Source organism: Artibeus jamaicensis, unplaced genomic scaffold (assembly GCF_021234435.1).
Source record: "Artibeus jamaicensis isolate MK-2021 breed Jamaican fruit bat unplaced genomic scaffold, CSHL_Jam_final scaffold_1019, whole genome shotgun sequence".
NCBI classification, from domain to species: Eukaryota; Metazoa; Chordata; class Mammalia; order Chiroptera; family Phyllostomidae; genus Artibeus; species Artibeus jamaicensis.
Genome location: NW_026522025.1, coordinates 15,838,267 through 15,851,127, shown reverse-complemented (window position 1 = coordinate 15,851,127; position 12,861 = coordinate 15,838,267). Strand labels below are relative to the sequence as shown.

The following is a 12,861-nucleotide window of genomic DNA, read 5'->3' as shown; positions in this document are numbered from 1 at the left end:
TCCTGAAATACTCTTTTTATCATTTCTACTTGTCTTTATTTCCATGTCAGAAATATCACACTAGATACAGTAAACAGGCTCCCAAAATTTTGTGTAAACAAATTATGTTTAAAATGTGGTAGGTACAGGAACTAGTATAAAGAACACATAGACAGAAACTAAGGGGGGTGGAAATGGGAGGGAGGTGGGGAGCACTGGGGAGTGGGCTGGGATGAGAGTAAAAGACAGAAAACTGTACTTGAACAACATTTAAATAAATACATTACAATAAATAAATAAATAAATAAAATAAACTGCAGTAAGGACTCTTATCCAGCCCTGACCTGATCCCTGAATCATTTGTACTGTGAACTGCCTATTAAATTGAACCAGCTTCCCCACAATAGAACAATAAAATAGAAATAAAAAGGAGAAGAGGTAAGGAAGGAGGGAAGACATGGATGGAGACTTGAAGAAAAAAGGTACTTTCAAATCAACTGATGTTGTTTGCCATGTTTCTCTCTTCCTTCCTTCCTTCCTTCCTTCCTTCCTTCCTTCCTTCCTTCCTTCCTTCCTTCCTTCCTTCCCTTTCTTTCTTTCTTTCTTTCTTTCTTTCTTTCTTTCTTTCTTTCATTCTCTTTCTTTCTTTCTTTCTTTCTTTCTTATGAGCTCCACAAGCCTACAATATTCAGGACACTGTTCAGTTAAGTTTTAACAATCCAACCTTCTCTGTTTTCACCCTCTGCATCCTTCTAGGGCTATTAATCAAGTAAGCCATCTTCTATTGGGAAGGATGATGAATTGCAAAGAGCATCGTGTTTGGGGCCAGGGAACCTGGCTGCCATTCTGTCTCCTCCACTTCTACCTGTGTGACCATCTCACCTTCGCAAACGACTTCACATTTCCAAGCTTCTTTCCCTTGTTTGAAAAATGCCGATCAAAACTTAAGAAAATTAAATCTACTTCACTAATGTTTCTTCTTTGGTTTATTGGAAGGGTCTCTCATTGTACATTCTCAATCTTGAAGTCTCTAATTATGGACAATGGCATGGGGTTGAGGGGGTGGTTAACCTTGGATCTTGGGTATCACAAAATCCTGGCAAGTTCTGCTTCACCTTGTAACATCAACCCCTGAGTCTTTTAAACATTAAAGATATTAAAATACATTACAATTACTTTGTTCTGAGAGTTTTCTGGAATTTCACAATTATCTTCAGATAATTGGAGGCACACTGTGGGGATGGGGTGGGGACTCAGACTAGTAATCACCCCCCTGCAACGTTCCTAAAGTCTCTTCTATAAACTAAGAACTCCGCTGAAGTCTCTGCACTAACAACTCCATGTTTCAGCATCTCTGCCTGACATTTTACTTAATGTTTCCCTTTGCCTCTGCATATCACTGCAGAAGAGATGTAAATTAAGATTCTAAATAACCTTTTACAAGCAGTTACTTAGCAATTTATCATAATAAGGAGCACACACTTGAGTTGTTAATATCTGGTCTTCTACTATAGAAGTAACTATTGGTATTTCCATTGTACAGGTGGAGAAATCTCCCAGGCGACCAAGATTATACAGAAGAATAAGGAGGGGGGAGGGGGAGGAGGAAATTCAGAATCAGATTAATTAGAACTATCTTCCATGCTTGAGCTCCCTTATCTGTAAAATGAAAATTAAAATAGCACCTACTTCACAGGATTATTATGGGGGCTGAATGAAAAGCTCTTAGTACAGCATCAGGCAGGTATGTACATAGAGAGAGCTCAGTAAGTATTATCATCTGCTATTATTACAGGAGAAAAGATAACATCCCTCACTTTTCAAAGATATTGTCAGAATTAAGATAGACAGCCTTGTTTTTTGACCTCTTCGCCCATTTATCTGGCTCACCAGTAAGAGATTAATTTGATTAAAATTAGATCCCATACCTCCCCTGTAATGTGACTTTATACCACCTAGCAGTTATGAAAACTAAATGTACTCATAATTACTGTTTCCCCCCAAATAGTTTTAACTTCTTGAGGACAGGAACTGGGTCTTACATTTCTTTATACTCACTACAGTGACCTGCGTAATGTGCTGAACATAATAGATATTCAATACATAGCTGTACTTAAAAAAAAACAAACATTGTTACCATTAGCAAAGAACACCCAGTGTTCCAAGAGCAAAGGATATTTGACAAGGCTTCTTTGGGATCTGGCTTCCTTTCGGTGGGGAAGGGATGGCAGGGGGGTTGGTTTTGGGATTTCTTTACCGGTTAGTCTAAATACGTTTACGTAGAGAAGTTGAGAGCACTGCTGTGAGTGTAATTACGACAATGACAAATAATTGGCTAGAGAACAATGCAAGTGCAGTACTAAAAAATTAAGTCCACAACTGACAAATGATGTGTAAAACCTACTGTACTTAGAGGATTCTTCTCCCATAAAAATCTTACATGTCCTTTAGAATTTTTTTTCACACTGGAACTCATTCCAATACATGAAGATTCAGAGCTTACCAAAATTTGGGAACTTACCATCTTATGTAAACATTGTAATATTCAAGAAGCATGACAAAAGGTTTAAAAAATGTTGCAAACTCTTTCAGAGCCTTTCATGACTAACAAAGTGCTAGTAATGACATGAGGATTTCACATTAAAACGAGGAGAGCATCAGCTCGCAGACACTAAGGTCCTTTCAGTCACATGTGGGGCAGAGAGTTAGAACACTACGCCCTTCCTTATTGAAGGGAAATGAGAATCTAATCTTAGTCCAAGTGGAGGTGGCTATAATGTTATTATGACTGAGTTGCAAAGAAGGCAAGGAGCACAGAACTTGGAGCCAGAAACTTGTTAACACTGTCTCTGTGAAGGTGTTAAGTTTTCCATATCTGTAAAATGGGAATACTAATAATCACTTCACTGGGTTTTTAAAGAGTTATATAGGATGACAACATGTCAAGTACATAGTAGATGCTCAACAAAGATTTTATCTACCCAGGTATACGCTTGGGAATTGTAATAATTATCCAATTTTTTTGTTTTTGTTTTTTAAAGATACAGATGAATTTCAACCTGTTTTTTAGACATACCAGAGTAAAGTTTTTTTGTATGTTTTTGGGCTACCATCGAAAGACCTATATCTAAACCTTAATCTATAATATTTTAATAAAAAGACAACATTTTGCAACATATAATATTCACTTATTTGCCCAAGTTTTTGAGGGGGAAATAAGTATGTGCATTATATACATGGGTAGTACCTGCTGAAATACCTTGTGTCTGTTTTTGTGTGTTGTAATTATTTGTTACATAAACTACCTTGTACCATAATATGTTCAAAAATAAATGCTAAAATTCCTTTATAATACAAAAAACAAGTAGCTAAATATTAATTAATTAATTAATTAATTAATTAATTAATTAAACAATTAAAACGAAAGATTTTTTTCCCCTGAGAGTTTGGGCCAAAAACGTGGGAGCGCATTCAGACTTTAATTTCTTGGCCCCCGAAAGAGACTTTTCACAGATGAGCAAACTGAGGCCGGCCGACTGCTCACCCCACAGCGCTCCGCCAGGGGCTGGCCAGGCAGGTACTCGTGTCCGTCCACAGAGGCCACGGGAAAGAGCTGCCCCGAAGGGAGCACCCCCCGCCATGTAAGAAGGGTAAGCGCACTCCTCAGGACCTCACAGGAGGTCCACGTTCAAGTCCCGCCCACGGCCCTGGACCCAGGCTGGACCCTGAGGGGGTGTCCTCTGCCCTTTTCCAGCTGCCACCCCCCACTTCCTCACGCGCCCCGGATTCTGCGTCTGGGGATGAGCCCGAGCGCCCCCTCGCCTCCGTCTGGCCAAACCCCGACCAACCCAGCACCTCAAGCGAACATCAGCGCCCAGCGAACCAGGATCTTGATCAGGAGAGGCCACCACCCCACTTCCCCGGGAGAAGCGAAGCACCGAGGCCTGGGCATTGAGACCGTGAGCTCGGCCCGTGTCTCGGGGTGACCGTGCCCGCTGCGCCCCACCCAAGCCCCTGCTCACTCACCGCGCGTCCACTGCCCGCGGGCCAGGGCCGGGGGCGACGTGCCTCGGTGGCCCGGGTGCTCGGGGAGGGAGCTCGGGTCGTCCCAGCGTCGGGGTCCCTCTGGGGCCGCCGCACCCGCCGCGACGCCCGGGAGACCCGAGGGCCGGCGCCCCGTGCGCGGGGCGCGGGGCAGCTGACGGCGCGGCGCGCGGAGGGAAAGCGGCTGTGGCCTCAGCCGCCACCGGAGGCTCGGTCCGCGGGCACCTGCCGTTTCCGCGCCGCGGCAGGAGCGGGCCGGGGCCGGTCCACGACTGTGGGCTGTGCCTCGTCTCCCGGAGCCGGGCGATCTGTTTCCCGTCCGGTGAAGTGCGGAGGCTGAAGGCTGTCTCCTAAGACGGAGCCGCGACTGAGTTGGCGTGCTGAGTGCTGCACCGAAGTTGTGATGACTGCGACAAAAATCGTGTTCTGGGTTTTCGCAGCCACAGAGAAGTGACACTTTGTTGGCACTAATTAGAGAAGTTTTTCTGAGATGTTCTTCCTCTGCGCAGTCTGAGCGCCCAGCTCTTACCACACCTTAGGGCTGTGGTCTCCAAAAGTGGGTTGTGTGCAGGGCTGGGGCGACAAGAAAATATCAGAACTTTCATTTGTGTTTGCTATCCAAAGAATAAGAAAGAGGTGAACATTCAATAGACGGCGTGACACCGACTCTAAATGGCCCTATGTTCTATATGTTATGAGTGGGATTCTGAGGGAGGAAAAAACGCTGCAGAATATGCAGTGGGGGGTGACTGGTGCCTTTACGACAATAATTCATTGAATATAGGAATTCATCAAGTATAAGATATCCATTTTTTATGAACCAGTAAGAAATTAAAAGAACTGTCACATAAACATAAAGCTTTCTTATCACTTAGAATAGTTTAATTAAATTTTTATTTATTGAAGTATTTCTTTTAGATTTACTTACACATATATGTTTATCTGTCACTCTTATTCATTCAAAAAATAAAAAGGAAACTATAAGAAAAAACTTCTTAAAATGTTCTTTACATACGTTCAGATTGCAACACTCTCAGTCACTTTTTGTTTCACCAGTGTTATCCTGAGTAATATGAGCATTACTGAGGGAGCATTTCTTCTTTTTCTCTCTTTCATAACTGAGAAATTTTTAAAATTAGATTTGATTGATTATGCTATTACATTTGTCCTGATTTTTCCCCCTTTGCCTCTCTCCACCCAGCCTCCACTACTCCCTCAGGCAATCCTCATACCTTTGTTCACATCCCTGGGTCACGAATTTATGTTCTTTGGCTACTCCATTTCCTGTACTTTACATCCCCATGGCTACTCTGTAACTACCTATTTGTGCTTCTTTATCCCCTCACCTCTTCACCCGTTCTCTCCCTCCACCTTCCTTTTCATTTGGCAAGTATCTGCTAACTTTTTCTTGCTGCTTTCAAGAGACTCTCTTTATCTTTAATCTTTGGCCTTTTAATTATGATGTGTCTTGGAGCCGGCATCTTTGCTTCCATCATAATTGGGATTCTCTGTGCTTCCTGGATTTGCACGTCTATTTCTTTCATCAAATTAAGAAAGTTTTCTTTCATTGTTTTTTCAGATATGGTTTCAATTCCTTGCTCTTTCTCTTCTCCTTCTGGCATCCTGTAATATGAATGTTGGACTTCTTGAAGTTGTCGCAGAGGCTATTTATGCTATCCACATTTTTTTAATTCTTTTTTCTTCTGGCTGTTCTGGTTGGTTGTTTTTTGCTTCCTTATGTTCCACATCATTGATTTGATTCTTGGCTTCATCCATTCTACTGTTGTTTCTCAGTAAATTCTTCTTTGTTTAAATTAGTGTGTTCTTCATTTCTGACAGAATCTTTTCTATGTTGCTAAGGTCCTCACTAAGTTCCTTGAGCATCCTTATAAAGTGTTCTGAGCTCGGTATTTGATAGATTGCTTATCTCCATTTCATTTCGCTCTTTTTCTAGAGTTTTGGTCTGTTTTTTCGTTTTGGCCATGTTTCTTTGTCTCCTTGGTTTGGCAGCCTCCCTGTGTTTGTTTCTGTGTGTTAGGTAGAACTGCTTTAACTTTGTGTCTTGGTAGCATGGCCTAACGTAGTAGGTGTCCTGTAGGGTCCAGTGGCATAGCCACTCCTATCACCCAAATTGGGTGCTCAAGGTGAGCCCTTCTTGTGGGCTGGGTACACCCTCCTCTTGCAGTTGAGGCTTGATTGCTGTTGGAAGATCAATGGGAGGGATTTACCCAGGCCAGTCAGCTGAAAGGACTGGCCACATGTGACCACTGACCACCAACTTCTACCCTCCATGGAGGATCAGCTGTGCAGGGGCAGGCTAGTGGTGCTCCAATGTGGTCTGTAGCCGTCCACTGAGTGCACTGGCCCTGGAATTTCCTAGGTGGGGCAGACCAAGGTTAGCCCCCACCTGTGTTTTGCCCAGAGCACCCTGCCTGAGTTGTAAAGCAATCTGAGATGGCTGCTAGTTGTACTGGGTTCAGAGATTTCCAGATGAAGTCAAGCTGTGAATCTAATCTGGCTGCTGCTAGGGCTCACTGAAGCCAACTGTTGCTTGTTTGATAGGATTTAGGAGCCAAGATCAGACATTCTTAGGAAAAGCAGCTCAGGCAGGCCCATAAATTGGGTGGGGCGATATCCAAGGCCAGTCAAACAGTGTTAGCCAGGCTGATGGAGTCTCAGATATGGCACAAGCTTGCTGGCTCTGTGGGGAAAAGGTAGCAAAGGGACAATGTCCTCTGCTCACCCTGATGCCAGACACTTGGGTTTCTCCCTGTACACCACTGGTACCTTTCAAGCTGCTACCCTGGTGCTGGAGCTCAGAGGGAGTGAGTCTGAGAAGGTGAGTCCGTCCATGTGTGGGTTCTTCAAGAGAAACTGCTTGGGGCACCAGAGGTTTCTTTCACTAACTCAATCCCGGCTGGGTTTGCAGCTAAAAGTTGTGGAGACTTAGCTTCCTGGCACTGAAATCCTGGGCTGGGGGCACTGGTGTGAGTCTGAGATTTCTTACTCCCGAGATATCCTTACTGAATTTTTATCCACTACATATGGATGTTAGACCAACCCATTCAGTGGCTGCACCCCTCCATATCAGTCTGGATGGATGTGGTTTCTTTAATTCCCTAGTTGTCAAACTACTATTCAACTTGATTTTATTGTTGTCAGACTCCTATTCAGCTCAATTTCTGATGTTCCTGAGTGATGGTTGTTCTATATTTTAGTTGTAATTTTGATGTGATTGTGCAAAGGGGCAAGCCCTGTCTGCCTATGTCCCCATCTTGACTGGAAGTCTAAGGCAGCGTTTCTTAAAAGAGCATCCCATTAATATCTCTGGGATATTCTTCCAGACCATTAAAACCAATCCAGGTTTGCTGAGCACGTATAGAGCCAACTATGTTACCATACTATTTGGGTAGTAGGCATAGGATAAGAGGTTAAATTTTGATTTATGTGGACAATTTGATAGAAAAAATCTTGTAAATTGTAAAATTTTAACATCACTGTGTAGTAAGATGGTAAATAATTGTGAAAATCATTTGCAGCAAAGTTAAAAGAATACTTTTAGTTAAAGGTGAGTTATAGTTTATTTTTCTCTTTTACAAAAAAGCACATATTCTAAATTTGCTGATCTCTTCTGTTATATCTGTCTCTTAGTAGTGTGTTACCTAATAGATTTTTCTTAAAAAAAATCACAGACTTCTTTGTCCCTTCAAGGTGGTTAACATTTTAACACTGAGTGAGAACTTGCAGTGAAAAGAATATTTGAAAACAAATATTTCAAAATGTTGCCCTTAGTGGGGGGGAGTGGTTTGCTAAAAATTACATAAATTTTTGATCTACAAAAAATGCTTTAAAAGTCATGGAAACAATTTGCTATCTTGTTTCAGTATTTCAACTGAGTAGTTCACTGAATTTTTAAGCTGTTGGTTAAAAAATATGAAAATGTAGAAGCTTCTAATTAGTTTGAAAGGTCAACTGATTGTCAGGAATAATAAAATTATGGTAACAAATTAATTAGCTTGTATAATTTATGGATTAGCTTATTTTCCAACAATTTTTAGTGAGAAGAAAGTCTTTTATTTTGTTAATAATTATTCCAAAAAGTATTTTCTCTTTATTTTAAAATTTAATTTATTTTTTAGTACATTTTTCCATATATATTTGCAATGTATATTTATTTATATATATAAAATTTATAGGTAAATGAAAATACAACTGAACATATATTAGGGTGTATTCTCAAATCCCTTTTCTCTGAAGGAATGCATAATCTAAAATGTTTAAAGACTACCGGTCTACTAACTTTTACTGCAACCTCTTACAAAACTGCTAATTCAGACACAAGATGGAGTTCCTAATGCATCTGAGCCATTTTCTTTAGGGAAACAGATGAGAGGTATTGGACTTGAATCTGATTATAAAGCAATCTAAACTAATTATGGAATACAATATGATGCAGGCAACAATGACAGTCTTCTTTGTTCTCTTCTTTTTCCTAGATGCAAATAAATCAGAAGATGACCAATCTTACATAAACATTTTTAGAAAAATTTTCATCTTCTTAGTCCATCAGTGTATCATTCAATTTAAGGTTTGAAACCAAGGGAATACTCATGCTAATAGTTGTAACAGCAGTTCTCTCATCCCTTCTCCCCCCACATCCTCTCTGCATCATAAGTTCCATGAGTGCAAGGACCACATCTGCCTTATTTGTTCCCTTATTTCCAGCATCTGGTACATTGAGTGGCAAAGGACAGGTGCTCAACAAACATTTACTGAGTTGAACTGACTCGTTCTGGAGAGATCTCACTGTCTTTGGTCAACCAAGGTTATAGGTGGTGTTGAATCTTCAAAAGTTTCAACAGCGTTTTACAAAGGTAGTTTGGAAATTATGTAAGTTTTTCTTAGCAAGTCAGTGATCTTTCCATATGCAGTTTACCCACCTGTAGAGGCCTTTTCATTTTCTTTCTCCACTTCTCTTTTTTCTTCTTCTCCTTCTTTTAATATCAGGGGAGTTTTCCTAGTAGATGCATTGCTTTTTGTCAGTGGTTGTCTTTTAGTGAGAAAAAAAATTCTTGCTTTTGTATTTTCTGAGAACAAGCCCTAGACAATGAATAATGCCTGATCAAGCAAGAGCCTAACATATAAATCAAAGTATCAACCGATGATTGTGGGGATGATTATTTTTAGGTCTATGGGTATGAGATGGCCTTCTGCACAGCTGTAGCTAGATGAATGTACTTGCAAACCAAAAGCTCAGTTAAGTGAAAACCGCACTGACAGTGATAAAGACTTTTCTAGGAAATACTCATTCAGTTTCCATTTCTGGTAGTTTTCCATTCCTTTAAATATCTATTTTGATTCATTGTTGATACCAAAAGTCCTGAATATACTTACTCACACTGGTTGCTGTGAAGCTGTGAACAACTGACTGTCATCTGTCAGAATAAATATTAAGAGATGGTTGCCAGCAGAGTCATGTGAGGCATCAGACAAACACTGGCCCCAGTTCAGCTTGGTAGGAAGGTTTTGCATACTTTTTTAACCTTTTACTTATAAGAAGGTGATCAGAACCTAAGATTGATTATTCATCTTTGCTGCTTCACTTTAGAAAGGTTGCATTTCTAAAAGTTATTACTTAATTATGAATTTTACCCATCTGTCTAAAGTGTTACACTTATAGGACACCAATGTAACTATTAAATATACTTGTTTGTCATGTGTTGAAAGGCTTATATAATGTAGTGTAGTACAAGATTTTTAGATTATCAATGACCCCCAAAGATTCTTAAGATTCAGAGTTGTAACTTTTCTACAACTGACTTTCAGAAAGCACAGGTATTGCTTACAGATGAGCAAACTACGTGGAAAATGCCACATCTTGGATAGGAACAATGCATTTCCAAGAAGTTTCTAGGTTGCTAGAGGCCTTATTGAATGAAAATAAAGAATAAAGTGTAAACTAAGGTCATGAAGCAAATCTAAAACACTAACAGCCAAACAGTCACACATAATATAACCTTGATTCATAGTCTGGCTCTGCTAGTCTCAACAGCTAAATCTAAGAGACATGAGTCACAGGGTTCACAGATTCCATATTATAATGGCTTGTCACCTGGTCATCAGAGGCAGGATTTTAAGTGGCCCGAGAGAAAGTGTTTCATAAGTTCTTATAAAGAGGACAGTGATTCACATAAAAGACAAATCTGTCATGAACATTCTTACACGAAACCACACATTTGTTCCATAATTTTTAAATTAATTTTGCTATAGAACTCTTCAGTGAAAGCCTAATGAATGGTACTCTGGAACATAAATGCTTGGTGAGCGTGGACATTGTTTTCTACATTTCGGTATTTTAGGATCCTCTATCCCTTTGCTCCATTTTTCATAGCATAAAAACGCCCTCTGACTTTCCAAGTGAGGCAACACAAAATCCTATCCTGTCACTGCATCCATCTCAGAATCCAGCTCTCTGGGTAGTAAGCAGCGGCTCCTGGTGGGTTGTCATTACTGTGGTCTACAGCTTATAACCCCAAAATGTACATTACCTACACCTCATTCCCTCACCCACAGTGGAAAGTAGTGGAATGGGTACAACGAATGCTCCATCTTGGAAAGGAGAAAAAAGTGAGACACCAAAAATCACAGGTTGAAGCATTAATATCTGATAGGTGATTTATTAGAGTTTCTGATTTTGGCCTACAGGATCTCTGATCCTGTGAGCTATGCTAACCACCGAACTTTTCATCATTTGATTTTCCTTACCATATGGCATAAAGTTTATTCTACAACATACATAATAGATTTAACTCATATTTTCAATAGCTACAAGTATTCCATACTCTGCTGTGCATGTACTAAGATTTAGTCAGCCATTGTCTTATTTATAGTTCTTCAAGTTCTTCCAAATTTCCTCCCAAACAAAAATACAGCATACCAAACTGAAAACATTCATGTGTAAATATATGGTGCTTTTATTTGTATATAATAGAATCTCACACATGGCTTGCTGAATTAAAAGGTATGAGCTTTTTCACTTCAACAGATTATGACAGATTATTATCCAAACTACTTATTTATTCTCTTGCTAACATATCACCTTATATCCATATTCTGTAATTTTTGTCAATCTGATAGGTGAGAAATGATGTTTCATTGCTTTAAACTGTATATTCTTGGCCAGGAACATCTTTTCATATGTCTGGCAGTTTTTACAAATATGTATTACTAATGTATTTCAGCCTACCTTCAAATAGCGTATAATGTAAGAACTTTATAGGGCTATCTTTATATTTTTGTGCAATTCCTTTGTGCATTTTACTTTCATACATATTTTAAACTGTACAATGCATTGTTACTACTTTTAAAAATCCTTTTAAGAAATTTAAAATAGAAAATAAAAAAGGTTATCTACATTTTTTTATATTTATGATTGCCATTCTCCTTCATTCTTTTGTATAAGTCAAAATTTCCACCGGGTCTTATTTAACTTCTGCCTAAAGATATTCCTTTAACATTACTTATAGTGCAGTGTTGCTACTGACAATTTTCTCACCTTTTGTTTGTCTAATGATGTCTTTATTTCACTTTTGTTTTTGAAGAATTTTTTTTATTGTATATAAAATGGCAGCTTTTTTTTCCTCTCTAGCACATTGATGATATTATTCTGTGATCTTCTGGCTTGTATAGTTTCTGATGACAAGTCAATGAACCTCTTATCTTGTTTTCCTCTATGTAATGTCTTTTTTTTCTCTTGATATTTTCAAGATCTCTTCTTACCACTGATTTTCAATATTACATTATGATGTACCTTGGTGTGGTTTCTTGGTATTTATTCTACTTAGGGTCTTTTGACTTTGATCTGTGGTTTTTTAAGTTCTTGAAAAATTAAAAATAACTTTAGACATTATTTCTGCTCCCACTTCTAGATTCCAGATACACAATTTTAGAAGGCTTTTAAATGCCCCACAGGTCACTAAGGGTCTGATATTTTTTTCTGTCTTTGCTTCAGTTTGGATAGTTTCTAATACTGTCTTCAAATTTATTACTCTCACTTCTGCAGTGTCAAATCTGTTACATGCATCTAATTAGTTTTGGTCAAATATAAGTATTGCTACCCAGCTTTTTATCTTTTCATTGCGTTAAATTTGGTTTTCCAAGCCTTTGCTTTAGTCTGTATGTATCTTTCATTCTGAGGTGGGTCTCTTGAAGACAGTATATAATGGGTCTTGTTTTCTTATCCATTCACCTACCCTATGTCTTTTGATTAGAGCATTTAAACCATTTCCATTTAAAGTGATTATTGATAGATATGTATTTATTGCCATTTTATTTTTTAAACTATTTTCTTCATCTTCTTAAAGCAAGCCCTTTAACATTTGTTACCATATTGCTTTGGTGGCAACAAACAAACATTTTCTTTTCTGGGAAGCTCTTTATTTCTCCTTCAATTTTGAATGATAGTTTTGCTGGGTAAAGTAGCCTTGGTTGTATATCCTTGCTTTTTATCACTTTGAATATTTCATGCCAATCCCTTCTGGCCTGAAATGTTTCTGTTGAAAAATGAGAGGACAGTCTTAAGGGAATTCCCTTGTAGGTAAGTAACTGCTTTTCTCTCGTGGCTTTTAAGATTCTTTCTAGTCCTTAAGCTTTGCCATTTTAATTATGATGTATCTTGGTGTGGGGATGTTTGGGTTCATCTTCTTTGGAACTCTCTGTGCTTCTTGGACTTGTGTGTATTTTTCCTTACCAGGTTAGGGACATTTCTGGTCATTATTTCTTCAAATAAGTTCTTGATCCCTTGCTCTCTCTCTTCTTCTTCTGGTATCCCTATGACGT

The 12,861-nt window shown here is 39.1% G+C and overlaps 2 protein-coding genes across 4 annotated transcripts in view; one reads left to right on the top strand and one right to left on the bottom strand.

Moving 5' to 3' along the window:
* IL12RB2 (interleukin 12 receptor subunit beta 2) overlaps positions 1 to 4,095 on the bottom strand; it is a 76,914-nt gene extending 72,819 nt beyond the window's left edge. For all 3 annotated transcript variants that reach the window (XR_008389703.1, XM_053655489.1, XM_053655490.1), the window contains exon 1: positions 4,006 to 4,095. The gene's annotated coding sequence lies outside the window, so the exon portion shown is untranslated. The remainder of the gene's footprint in view (positions 1 to 4,005) is intronic.
* Positions 4,096 to 5,718: 1,623 nt separating this feature from the next.
* Positions 5,719 to 12,861, top strand: part of CUNH1orf141 (chromosome unknown C1orf141 homolog) — a 200,771-nt gene continuing 193,628 nt past the window's right edge. Inside the window, exon 1 of the mRNA XM_053655383.1 lies at positions 5,719 to 6,862. The gene's annotated coding sequence lies outside the window, so the exon portion shown is untranslated. The remainder of the gene's footprint in view (positions 6,863 to 12,861) is intronic.